General features: G+C 38.5%; 1 protein-coding gene and 1 non-coding gene across 2 annotated transcripts in view; one reads left to right on the top strand and one right to left on the bottom strand.

Annotated features, from left to right (window-relative positions):
* SGCG (sarcoglycan gamma) overlaps window positions 1–14,133 on the top strand; it is a 157,595-nt gene that overhangs the window by 4,477 nt on the left and 138,985 nt on the right. The window lies entirely within an intron of this gene.
* On the bottom strand, window positions 10,395–10,526 carry LOC111762875 (small nucleolar RNA SNORA31). The gene has a single exon (XR_002795880.1). It is a non-coding gene; the product is annotated as a small nucleolar RNA SNORA31 (small nucleolar RNA).

Raw genomic sequence — 14,133 nt, 5'->3', positions numbered from 1 at the left:
TTGCTTATGTGAATTTATGTTTGGTATACATGTGGCTAAACCCTCACTCCCAAATGATATAGGTTTGTGGTTCATGCAAAATTGGGACTTCGCGTTTTTCAAGGTACTTGTTTTCCCAGGCACAGACTTAGAGAGAGAAGGTCTCTTTCTTGTCCTTTTCTTGAATGGTGGGAGTCTGACTGCCCTCTGGCAACAGGCCAGTTACCCTGTTCTAGTTTGTGCATCAACACAGTCTCAGGAATCTTGGAGGAACAGTTTCCATATAACTGTTTTCAAAGAAAATTATGAAATAAAGAAAAATTATTAAATTGTACATCATATTCTGAGATAGGTTCATAAAAAACAGGCCATTCATTATCCCTATTTGAAATTGACCAAATTTTAGGCATCCTTCTTGAATTTATAAATTAGTGATAATGTTAAATAATGTATTAAAATGGTATTAAATGATTATAGGTAAATAATTTACATTGATCTAATTTGTGTATTAGATTAGTCATCCAATCTACTGATTATGCTTGTGCTGCCTATACCTTTACAATTTTAAAAAGTAAATAAAATATTTTATTAATATTTCTTCCAAGTATTATTTGGAAAGTGAGACTAAACATCAGGGCAGTTTTGTTATTACTTAGTAAGCTTGGTTTAGGACTTGAGAAATTGGTTATTTGAAAATAATAAGTAAACTGTGTTTTGGTTGTTTCTTTTCTCATTGGGATATTCTTCTCTTGGAGTATTCCTTCAAAGCAAAGCATGAATTTGTGATCAGAGCAGGTCCTCAGTGAGAACAGTTCATTTTAGATTTCTGATTTTTTGGAGGGGAGGTATAAGAATACGTAATATCAGTACATTCACCTCATTGATTAACAAAGATAATGCAGCATAATAAATTAATTTTTAAGCTGGTAAAAGATGAATGAAACATGATTTGCATGTCTTACAACATAGTCTGTTTCCAGTTACCTGTATTAGGGTCCACAACCTTTTTCTGTCAAGTGCCAAATGGTAAATATTTCAGGCTTTGCCAGCCACAAGTTCTCTGTTGCAACTGCTCATCTCTGCCATTGTAGCAAAAGCGGGCGCAAGCTGTACATAACTGAGTGAGTGTGGCTGTGTCGATTAGAACTGTACTTAGGAAAAGCATAGGCATGATTTGGCCAGCACTCCATAGTTTGAAGACTGCTGATCTGTACTAAGAGCAATCAGACTTAACAGTAACAATTTTCCGTATTGTAATATTGTGAAGGTTTTATGGCTCACTAGACCTAACCTCAAACAGCCTACTAAATATTTCTACACAGCAGTTCTTCCCACCCCATGATATTGTGTATTTCCCAGGCAGAATGCCTCTTTACTCGGTTTCAAACCTTTCTGCTCTGGTTAGTTAATGTTTCTGTCCATTCCACTGCCATGCACCCACTAGCTGGGTATAAAAGCTTTCCCTTTCCCACTTCATCCAGATGAGAGTTCAGTTTCCTCAGGCCTAACTCCACCATCTCCCAGTTTCCTGAGTTCAGGTCCAATGACTTTTGCCTGTGTTATGCTTTACACAGCAACCTGGAGCTCACCATCGATATGGGTGCTCTGCAGATTGCACCCCATAATCTCAACTTTGACCAGAGCAGCCTGTTTTTGATCTTTCATGGCTCCACTCCCTTTGCACCTCTTAAATATCATGAAGAAGTTCAAGCCTTTCATCCTTCTGTTCTTCTCCCATACAGCAGTGGATCAGCCTCCCCTCCTACTCAGCTGAACCCCATATTGAGAGCCTTCCTAGACACCAGCAACTTCAGCATCCACTTACCCATTTCATTTTGCTACTTTTCCCCTAAGAAAAGTCCAGCCATGCATCAGCTCCATCATGTGTTTTTTCTACTCTTAACTCAAAGATGCTTTTTTAGAAATCCCCATAAATGTTCAATCTGGCAGTGCTGTGAATTTTCAACCTCAGCCTTAGCTGAAAGGACCAGTCATATCCCAGGCTTCAAATTTCTGACTTATGCTTGTCTTGTTCCCTCTCCCATTTCCATTGGAAGCCACCCCAGACCTCCATTACTCTCCTCTAGCCTCCTACCAACCCTTAGAAATCCTTAGCAGTGCTTGGGATTAGCACTGCTAAGCTTCCTACACTCTTAGCAGATGGTCAGCCTTGTAATCCTTTGAGAAAACTGAGGCAACCGATTGAAATGCCTAAACTTCCTGCTCTTCCTCCAACCATAATTTTAACCCTCCCCTCCTCAAGGCTATCTTGTCTGTATCCTTTACTTTACCCAACTCATCACTATGACTCCTCTATCTTCTGATTCTCCCTCTCTACTGGTATGTGTCCCTCTTTGTGGATTAGTTCATGATTAGACATATATTTGAGGATTACATTCAAAAATACCTTTTAAGAGAAATGGTAGCTAAATCTATGACTGGTCCATTAAAGACAGAAAATAGGTACAAATTATATTTGTCTCTATTTGAATCAATCTGTGAACAATTAAAATCTATCTTATTCTGGGCCTATTTCAATACATTTTTGTTTAAAATGTTAATTAAGTTATTTCATTATAGCATTAAAACATTTGGGCAAAGAATAGCTTAAGATAATTCCTTGAACAATGAAAAAGCTTGAACATAATGAATATTGCAGACCCCACCCTGAACAAGATGGCAGCTAAGACATTTCAGGGCTCTGTCTCTGCCTAGAAGCTTTGAACAATCATCAAGAACTGGCATCTTTCTCAAAGCTCCAGGAAACAGTTAAAGAACTATAGTATAGTAACAGGGCAAATTCAAATTCAAGAACCAGACCACTTAAAAGCAGTAGAATCTTGTGACACTCTGGCTGGCCCCTGCCCCACTCCTCACTAGCTAGGCACAAAGCCAGCATGTACTCCCAGTGTGGATCCCTGGTTCCAGTCCAGAGGGAACAGAGTAACCCTCATGCACATAGGTCTGGACCAGTCCGTCTGATGGTGGCAGAGAGGTTCACTGTGCCAGAACCTCCGCTGTGTGTAGAAGGCAACTCACAGAACCCTCCTACATACCATTATTGAAGAGCAGTCAAGTCGTGCTGCTTGGGGCAGGGGATTGTTGGCTGTAGAACTATGAGGAAACTGTTCCCTAGGGAAGAGAGAACATTGGGAACCCTCTAAAAGGGAGAATTCCCAGGGTCACATGAGCATGTACAGGACAAGATACATGAGCTCAGGGGATCAGGGAGAACCCTAAGCTTTGGCCTGGAGCTATTTTCTAAACTCATTGTATGGATAAGACCTAAAGGAAAGCACTTGCAAGTGTCAATCTGCAAACACTAGGAAAGTGTTTTTGTTTGGTGTGGTTTAAAGCATGGGTTAGCTCTGTCATACCACCAGCTAGATACAAGCTTAAGAAACAGACGCCTCAGGCATGTATATTCCAGCAAAAACACTTTAAAATATCAAAATGCCCAGGTTTTAACAAAATGTTGTAAAACATACTAAGGAAGAGGAAGTGATGGCCATGTAAAGCTTTAGAAACCAATGAAGACAACTAGACTAGACAACGACTTTTTAAAAAATGGTCCCAGATTGGAGGGGGCAATATGATGGCAGAGTATGGAGCTCCAAGAGTCAGCTCCTCCTACAGGGCATTAGTAATCAGCCAGAGCTACCTAAGTCCCTGGGGGTGCCAGGAAACCAAATGTTCTTGCAGTACCATGGAAGAATGGAAGGAGGAAACTGCCCATCTGCAGTGAAGATTCATGAGTAGACACATACACATATGCTTTGAGCACTCCATGCCACAGAGGCCAGTGCCCATCCTCCACCATTGGTGCAAGCCACCTCAGGAGCTATTCCCCAGCAGGAGGTGGAAGCTCCATTTCCCAAAAATGGAAGAGGAACTGATTTCCACTACTGATTAGTAAATTCGGCTCACTAAAGTCCAGTCCTAAGAATAGCTAAAGTTTGAACCTGTCCAAGAGAGAAAGAGGCCAGTAACCTCCATTTTAACTCTGCCCCCAGCATGAGGCAAAGCAGGGCTGATTGAAAATCACAGTGAAGATAGGGACCAGCTTCTTTCCACCCAGGTTGGATTGTAGCCCTAGCCTAAGCTCCAGCCCCACCTCTGGCAGAGAGAAAGCTGAGGTGATGTGCAGCAGCCTCCCCAAACAACTGTATCAGCCCCCACAGCCTAAACTGGTGGGCGAACATGGATACATCTCCACCCTCAATAGGATTAGAAGGGGGCAGTGTTTCCTCACCTCTCCAGGCAACTGCAGGTGCTTTCAGCCTTCACAGACTAGAGTGTTGGGCACTCCTGTGGTTCCATTCCTACCACTGATAGGGGAGAGGAGACTGTGCTCCCTCACCCTCTCTGGGCAACTGCAGCTGCTTTCAGCCCACATAAACTAGATTATTGGACACATCTGTGGCTCTATCCCTGCTCTTGACAGAGCAGGAGGCTGGACAGTGCTCCCTCAGACTCTCAGGGCAACTGCAGCTGCTTTTGGACTGCACAAACTAGATTATTGGACACATCTGTGACTCCATCCCTGCTCGAGGCAGGGGAGGAAGGGGCATGGAGTTTCATCAGCCTCTCTGGGCACCTACAGATGGTCATGGTCTGCACAGCTTCGATTACTGCACACAGCTGAGGCTCCATCCCTATGCATGGCAGGGGAGAAAGGTAGAAATAGATTCATCATTCCTGGGGTGACATGGGCAGCTTCACCTTCACAGCTAATAGTACCAAACACATCCTCAGGTCCTATTCCACAGCCAGCAAGGAAGAAAGTTCAAGAAAGAGATGAAAAAGAGCTGAAAAAATTCAGATTGCTAATCATGAGCCACCATAAAGTTCCAAATTAAGTTGAACTAAGTATCAAAGAGGGGCCATAGCACAAAGCCAATCAAATAGAAAGCCTTGACTAAAGAGAGAAAAAGAGACAAAAATAAATACATACAATAAATCAGATGCCAACACACCAACAAAAAAATTACAATCCATACCAAGAAACATGAAGATAATGGCCCAGTCAAAGGAACAAACTAAGTCTCCAGATGACATAAAGGAGTTGAGAGAACTAATCAAAAATGTTCAAATCTCCTTAATAAATTCAATGGCATGGGTAAAGAGATTAAGAACATCAAGAAGACACTTGGGGAGCATAAAGAATTTGAGGCATACATAGGAAAATAGTAGATCTTATGAGAATGAAAGGCACAATAAATGAATTTAAAAATACACTGGAGGCATATAACAGCAGATTTGGAGAGGCAGAAGACAGAGCCACTGAAGGTAAACATACAGTAGAACAGATAAAAGATTGGGAAAAAATTGAACAGCATCTCAGGGACTAACGACAGCAAGAGATGTGCAAATATACCTGTCATGTGTGTCCCAGAGGTGAGTAGAAGGGAAAGGGGAGAAGGAATATATGAGATAATAATGGTATGAAAATTTCCCAACCTTATTGAAGAACATAGATATCCATGTCCCAGAAGCACAATATACTACCATCTGAATAAATCCAAATAAACCTACTCCAAGACATACACAAATCAGAATGTCAAATGCCAAAGATAAAGAAAGTCCTGAGAGCAGCAAGAAAAAAGAGATTCATCATGTACAAGGAATACCTAATAATATTAAGTACTAATCTCTCATCAGAAACCATAGAGGCAAGAAAGCAATGTTATGATATATTTATGATAAGGCCAGAGAAAAGCTGCCAGCCAAGATTCTTATATCCAGCAAGATTGTCTTTCAAAAATGAGGGCAATTTAGAATATTTACAGGTAAACAGAAACTGAGAGAGTTTGTAACAAAGGACCAACTTTGTAGGAAGTACTAAGCAGGGTCTACAGCCTGAAAAGAAAAGACAGGAGAGCAAGATCTGGAGAAGAGTCTAGAAATGAAGATTGCATCAGTAAAAGTAACTAAAAGTGTAAAAAGAGTCATGAAAACAAGATATGACATATAAAACCCAAAGGTCAAGATGGGTGCCTTTACAGTAATAACTTCAAATGTTAATGGATTAAACTCCCCAATCAAAGAACACAGACTGGCAGAATGGAGAAGGAAATATGAGATATTTATACGCTGTTTACAAAACATTCACTTGGGACCCAAAGGTACAAATAGATTGAAAGTGAAAGCTGGGAAAATATATTCCATGCATGCATTAACAAACAAAAAAAGCTGGAATAGCTATACTTATATCAGATAAAATAGACTTTAAAAGCAAAACTGCTATTAGAGACAAGGAAGGCCATTATATACTAATTGTATTAGTCAGCCAAAGGGGTGCTGATGCAAACTACCAGGACTCTGTTGGCTTTTATAAAGGGTATTTATTCGGGGTAGAAGTTTGTAGTCACAAGGCCCTAAAGAATCCAACTCAAGGTACCTTAAGAGGTTCTTGCTCAGCCATAGTGTGTTGCCACATGATGACACAAGATGGTGGGTGATATCTGTGAGGGTTAAGCCTTCCTCTTTCCTCTTAAGGCTCCATGGTCCCAGCTTCTTCTGATCTCAGCTGTAGGCTAGATAAGGCTCATCTCTCTTCCCAGGGCTCATTTCTCTCTGGGCTCAGCTGCTCTGTTCTCTTCACAAGGTCAGCCATAAACTATCAGGTTCATTTCTCTTCCCGAGGCTGCAGGATCCTCTGTGTATCTTTTCCCTGTATTTGATTCTCCTGTGTGAGAATTTGTTTTATCAGCCCAAAGGGGCTAGGAATCAATGCTGAGTTGCACTCGGACATGGTTGAATCAAAGCCTTAATCTTAATACAGTTGTTTAGACATCTCAGCTGAATATAATGCAGTCAAAGGGTATCATGCCCAGGGAAACAGACCAGTTTACAAACACAATCAATATTTTTTTCAAATTCATAAATAATATCAAACTGCCACACTAATGAAAGGGAAAAGTCAGTAGAATGAAATAACAGTCATTAATGTATATGCACCTAAGAGGATACCCCCAAATTGCATGAGGCAAACATGGACAAAACTGAAGGGAGAAATAGATGTCTCTACAATAATAGTTGGAGAATTCAATACAGTACTTTTATCATTGGATATACCATCTAGGCAGAGTATCAATAAAGGAACAGAAAGCTTGAATAATATGATAAACAAACTAAACCTAAAAGACATATAAAGAACATTGCAGCCCAAAACAGCAGGATATATATACTCTCCTCAGGTGCTCATAGATTTTTCTCCTGGATAGACTAAATGTTGGGTCATAAAGCAGTTCTAGATGACTTTTTAAAGATTGAAATTATACAAAGAACTTTCTGTGATGATAATGGAATAAAGCCGGAAATCAACAATAGGCAGAAGAAGTGAAAATTCACAAATATATGGGGATTAAACAACACCCTATTAAATAATCAGTGGGTCAAAGAAGGAATTGCAAGAGAAATCAATGAATATCTCGAGGCACATTTAAAAAAGAACACAACATATCAGAACTTATGAGATACAGCAAACGCAGTGGTAAGATGGAAATTTGTAGCCCTCAATGCTTATATTAAAAAAGAAGAAAGAGGGAAGCAGATATGGCTCAAGTGTTTGAGCATCTGCTTCCAATATGGGAGGTTCTGGGTTCAATCCCTGGTGCCTACTAAAAAACAAAACAAAACAAAAAACAACCAACAAACAAATGAAAGAAGCAAATAAGGGGAGCTGATGTGGCTCAGTGATTGTGTACTGGCTGCCTACATATGAGGTCCCAGGCTTAAGCCCGAGCCCCATCCACTACCTCAAAAAAAAAAAAAAAAAGAGAGAAGAAGAAGAAAGAGGTAAAATCAATGACTAACTACACAGCTGGAGGAACTAGAAAAAGAATGGCAAACTATTCTCAAATCAAGCAGAAGGAATGAAATAACAAAGATCAGAGCAGAAATAAATGAAATTGAGAACAAAATAAAAAATAAAGAGAATTAACAAAACCAAAATTGGTTATTCAAGAAGACCAACAAAAAGGGCAAACTCTTAGTTAAATTAACAAAGGAAAAGAAAAGTAGCAAATAAATAAAATCAGAAATTAAAATGGGGACATTACTACTGATTCCACAGAAAAAGAGATCATAAGAAGATACTATGCCAACAAAAGAGACAATGTAGATGAAACTGAAAAAATTCCCAGAAACGTGAACAATCTACACAACCCTAGAATAAACAGAAGACCTCAGCACATCAATCACAGATAATAAAGAGATTTAAACAGTCATCAACTACCCACCAAAATGAAAAGTCCAAGACCAGATGGCTTCACAGTTGATTTCTACCAAGCATTCAAAGAAGATTTAACTGAACTAGCCATGTGCCAGCTGGGCCCTGAGTCTCAGCAGAGTTGCATTTCCTATTCTCTGGTTTGTTGGACTCACACAGGTCAGCTAACAGGGAGGTGAAGATGGTCAACCACCAGGGAACTGAGAGTGCCTACAACTCCAAGCAGGAGAATCACATTCATCAACCATGTGGGATCTAAGCCCCCTCTTGATATAGAGGTGGAATGGACATCACCATCCCAGGGTCCACAGGATGGAGGAATAAAATATGGATTAGAGTGAACTTACTGGTATTCTCCTATAGAACTATTCTGACTAGTAATGGAAGAAACTGTAGCACTGATCTGGAGAAAGTGGCCATGGTAGTTGCTGAGGGCAGGGAGAGGGAAGAAATGAGATGTGGGAGCATTTTTGGGATTTTGAGTTGCCTTAATGATATTGCAGGGTCAGATGCTGGACTTTATATATCCTTCCATAACCCACTGAATGTACTGGGGGAGAGTGTAAACTACAATGTAAACTATAATCCATGCAGTGCAGCAGTGCTCCAAAATGTATTCACCAAATACAATGAATGTGCCGCAATGATGAAAGAGGTTGTTGATGTGGAAGGAGGGGGGGATGGGGTGTGGGGTATGTGGGAACCTCTTATATTTTTTAATGTAACTTTTTTTGTGATCTATCTATCTTTAAAAAAAAAGACAATTCGATAAAAACATTTTTTAAAGCCCCCAAAATATTTTAAAAATAAATAACAACAACAAAAAGCAATGCAAGTTTTTGTTCTTGCAGTGGCATATGGGAGCCCTGAATTATGTTATGCATGTTTGTTTTATAAGTTCACAACTTTTACTATACACGTATTGTTCGTGTAGGTTAATGTATGAATGCTATACTTCAATAAAATTTTAAAAAGCTAAAAAAACAAACAAACAGCTGGGGCATTCTGGCAATATTTTACAAAACTAGATTACCTTAATCTGTAATATGTGTGTAAATGATGTGCAAGAAGATTAAATATTATCATGTTTGGAGTATCAAAAGCCAGAAGCCACTTAAATACTCAGCATTAAGATATTCATTATGTATGTTATAAGATTTATATGTATGAGCATGTGCATATACCAGATGCAAGTATTAAACTGATATTGTAGATATTAAAAAAAAAGACTTAATACCAGTCTTACTCAAACTCTTCTAAAAAATTGAACAACAAGGAATGTTCTATGAGGCCAATATCACCCTAATACCAAAGCCAGATAAAGATATTACCAAAAAAGGAAATTATAGACCGATTTCCCTAGTATATAGGAATGCAGAAATCCTCAACAGAATATTCATTAAATAAAATCCAACAATACATTAAAAGACTTGCTCATCATGATCAAGTGGGTTTTATCCCAGGCATGCAAGGGTGGTTCAACACAACAAAACCAATCAGCATAATACACGACATTAATAAATCAGAGATGAAAAAATCACATGATCATCTCGATTGATGCAGAAAAGGCATTTGACAAAATCCAGCCTCCTTTCTTGATAAAACACTTCAAAAGATAAGAATTGAAGGAAACTTTCTCAACATGATAAAGGCATATATGAAAAACCCACAGCTGATGTTGTATTCAATCATGAAAGGCAAGGATGTCCGCTGTCACCACTGTCATTCAATATAGTGCTAGAGGTTCTAGCTAGAAAAATCAGTCAAGAAAAAGAAATAAAAGGCATCTAAATTGGAAATGAAGAAGTAAAGCTTTTACTATTCACAGATGATATGATCCTATACCTAGAAAATCCTGAAAAATCTACAATGAAGCTGCTAGAGCTAATAAATTCAGCAGAATAGCAAGATACAAGATTAATATGCAAAATCAGTAGTGTTTCTGTACACTGTTAATGAGCAGTCTGAGGAGGAAACCAGGAAAAAAATATATTTAAAATAGTAACTAAAAGAATCAAATATTAGGAATAAACTTCAGCAAGAATGTAAAGTATTTGGATTCAGAAAACTACAAAGCATTGCTAAAAGAAATTTTTAAAAACCTAAATTAATGGAAGAACATTCTATGTTCATGGATAGGAAGACTAAATATCATTAAGGTGTCAATTATACATAATTTTTTCCCTGTATTCCCCCATTCAATCTTGGCTGCCACAACCAGACAGACAGAAAGCGCAAGGACTTCTTTTTCTTGCATCTAGAGTGGAAACCTTAGCAGCAGACATTAATTGCTCCAGGGCTGTCAGAGATGCATAATTATACACAAATTTATTTACAAATTCAGTGCAATCCCAATAAAAATTCCAACAGCCTTTTAAAAAGAATTTAAAACCCAATTATCAGATTTATTTGGAAGGTTAAATGGCCCCAAATAGCCAGAAACATCTTAAAAAGGAAGAAGGAAGTTGCAGGATTCTTATTTCCAGACTTTAAATCATATTACCTAGCTACAGTGGTAAAAACAGCATGGCGCTGGCAGAAAGACAGACATATAGACCAATGGAACCAAACTGATGGTTCAGAAACACACCATCACATCTATGGTTAAGTGATTTTGACAAGGCTGTCAAACACACCTAGCTGGGGCAGAACAGTCTATTCAATAAATGATGCTGGGAGAGCTGGATATCCATATCCAAAAAAGGAGTTGGAGCAGGAGGGAGGGAGGGAGAAAGGAAGATTATACCAAAATTAACTCAAAATGGACCAAAGACCTAAATATAAAAGTGATGACCTGAATCTCTGTACTGTCCATGTGACAGCCAGGTCCTGAGCCTCAGCAGACTCACAACTCCTACCCTCTGGTTTACCAATAAACTTACCCTGGCCAGCTAACAGGGAGGCGAAGGTCAACCACCACACCAGGAAGCCAAGAGTGCCTACAACTGCAAGCAGGAAAACTGCATTCATCATCCATGTGGTATATAAGCCTCTCTTTCAATATAGAGGTGGAGTTGACATAACCATCCCAGGGTCCACAGGATGGAGGAATAGTGTATGGATTAGAGTGGTCTTACTGATATTCTACTATGGAACTATTGTGATTAGTAATGGAAGAAAGTGTAGCATTGATGTGGAGAAAGTGGCCACGATAGCTGCTGAGGGTAGGGAGAGGGAAGAAGAGATATGATGTGGGGGCATTTTCAGGACTTGGAGTTGTCCTGGGTGGTACTGCAGGGACAGATGCTGAACAATGTATGTCCTGTCATATCCCACCGTGTGGACTGGGAGAGAGTGTAAACTACAATGTAAACCATTATCCATGTGGTGTAACAGTGCTCCAAAATGTATTCACCAAATGCAATGAATGTCCCACGATGATAAAAGAGGTTGTTGATGTGGGAGGAGTGGGGTGAGGGGGTGTGGGGTTTATGGGGACCTCTCATATTTTTTTTAATGTAACATTAAAAAAAAAATAGAGAAAACAAACAAAAAAAGTGATGACCATAAAACTCCTAGATGAGAATGTGGGGAAGTATCTTCAAGACCTGGTGGTAGGAGCGGGTTTCTTAAACCTTATACTGAAAGTACAAGCAATGGAAGGAAAAAAATGGATAAATGGGATCTCCTCAAACTTAAACAATTGTGCTTCAAAGGACTTTGTTAAGAAGGTGAAAAGGCAGCACACTCAATGGTAGAAAATATCTGGAAACCACATATCCATAAGGGTTTGATTTCCATGCTATGTAAAGGTATCATACAACTCAACAATAAAAGAGCAAGCAGTCCAATAAAAATTAAATGGGCAGAAGACTTAGACATTTTGGCCAAGAGGAAATACAAATGGCCAAAAACCACATGAAAAAAATTCAATGTCACTAGCTATTAGAGAAATGAAAATCAAAACTACAATGAGATACCATTTCACACCTCAAAGAATGGCTGTTATTAAAAATCAAAACAAAACAAAACAACAAGTGCTGGAGAAGATGTGGAGAAATAAGAACACTCCTTCACTATAGGTGGGAATGTAATATGGTGCAGCCTCTGTGAAAGACAGTTTGGCAATTTCTCAGGAAGCTAAATATAGAACTGCTATATGATCTGGCAATCCTTCTACTAGGAATATATCTAGAAAAACTGAAAACAATGATGAAAACAGACATTTGCACAGGGATATTTTTAGCAGCATTTATTCACAATTGCCAAAAGATGGAAACAACCCATGTCCATCAACCAATGAATATATTAAAAAAAACATGATATGTTTATGATGGAATACTATGCTGCTGTAAGAAAAAATGAAATTGGGACAATATGATAATATGATGACCCTTGAGGACATTATGCTAAGTAAAATAAGCAAACATAGAAGGACAAATACTGCATGGTCTCACTAATATGAACTAATATGAACTAAATATGAATAATAAGCACATGGAGTTAAAACCTAGACTATATGTTACTAGGAGTCTGGATGAAGACTGAGAAAGGGGTACTGATGCTTGATGTATGTAGAGTTTTCAATTAGCTTGACTATAAAAGTGTGGAAATGGATAGAGTTGTTGGTAACACATTACAATAAGTATATCTAACATGGCTGGTTTATAAATGGTATTGTGGCTGTAAAGGATAGTCTCAGGATATATATGGCAATTGAAAGAAAGCTAGAGAATAATCTAGGGACTGAACAGCTTAGTGAACCCAGAGGTAGATGAAGATTGTGGTTAATACAAATACAAGAATTTCTTCTAGGAACTAGAACAAATGTACATCACAGTTAACAAGGTGTTAAGAATATATTTAAGCATGAGAAAAATACAATTAACATAACTTACGGACTATAGTTAATAGCAATATTGTAATATTCTTGTATCTGTGACAAAGAAGGTACTATATCAATGCTAGGGGTCAATAATAAGGGGTATGGGATTTTTCTTTTGGATTAAGGAAGATGTTCAAAGGTTTACTGGGATGATGACTGCAGAACTCTGTGATGAAAGTGAGAGCCACTGAGTGTACACTTTGGCTAGAATGTATAAGGCATGGGACTGTGTAACACAGTGAACTATGTTGTGGAAGATGGACTGTGGTTAACAATACAAATGAGATGGTGTTCTCATGAACTATAACAAATGTACAATCAATGCTAATATATAGTGTTAATAATAGAGGGTGTAGGGAAAAAACATACCAAGGGCACACTGTTTACCATAGTTAGTGATAATAATCTGATCCTGTTCTTTCATAACCTGTACCAAATATTCCACAACAATGTAAAGTGTTGGTGGAGGGGTGATGTACTGGAATTCTGGACATTACACAGAAATGTTTTGTAAGCTCACAACTTCTCTAATTTAAAAAAAGATTTTGAAAATGGTCCTAAATATGCTCAAAGAACTAAAGGAAAACATGGGCAAAGAAATAAAGGAAATCAGATAAACAATATATGAACATAAAGAGAATATCAATAGAGAGTTGGAAATCATGAAAAGGAACTAAAAATTCCCTACAGTGGTTCAACAGCAGATTGGAGTTGGCAGAAGAAAAAAACAGAAAACTTAAAGATAAGACAATAGAAATTATTCAGTTTGAGGAGCAGAAAGAGGAAAGAATGAAGAAAAGAGTACAGAGCCTGTGGGATACCCTCAAGCATACTAATATACACATTGTGGGAATCTCAAAAGGAGAGGAAACAAAGAATGGGGCAGAGACAATATGCAAAGAAAAATAATGGCAGAAAGTTTCTCAAATTTAACAAAAGATGTGAATATGCACAGCCAAGACATTCAATGAACTCCAGACAGGATAAACCCAAATAGACCCACACTGCAGCATATTTTAATCAAACTGTCAAATGCCAACGATAAAGAGAATTCAATGCTGCAAGAGAGAAGCAATGTGTCAGGTACAGGGAACCT

Source organism: Dasypus novemcinctus, chromosome 15 (genome assembly GCF_030445035.2).
Source record: "Dasypus novemcinctus isolate mDasNov1 chromosome 15, mDasNov1.1.hap2, whole genome shotgun sequence".
In the NCBI taxonomy this organism is placed as follows: Eukaryota; Metazoa; Chordata; class Mammalia; order Cingulata; family Dasypodidae; genus Dasypus; species Dasypus novemcinctus.
This window is presented reverse-complemented; position numbering and strand designations above follow the sequence as displayed.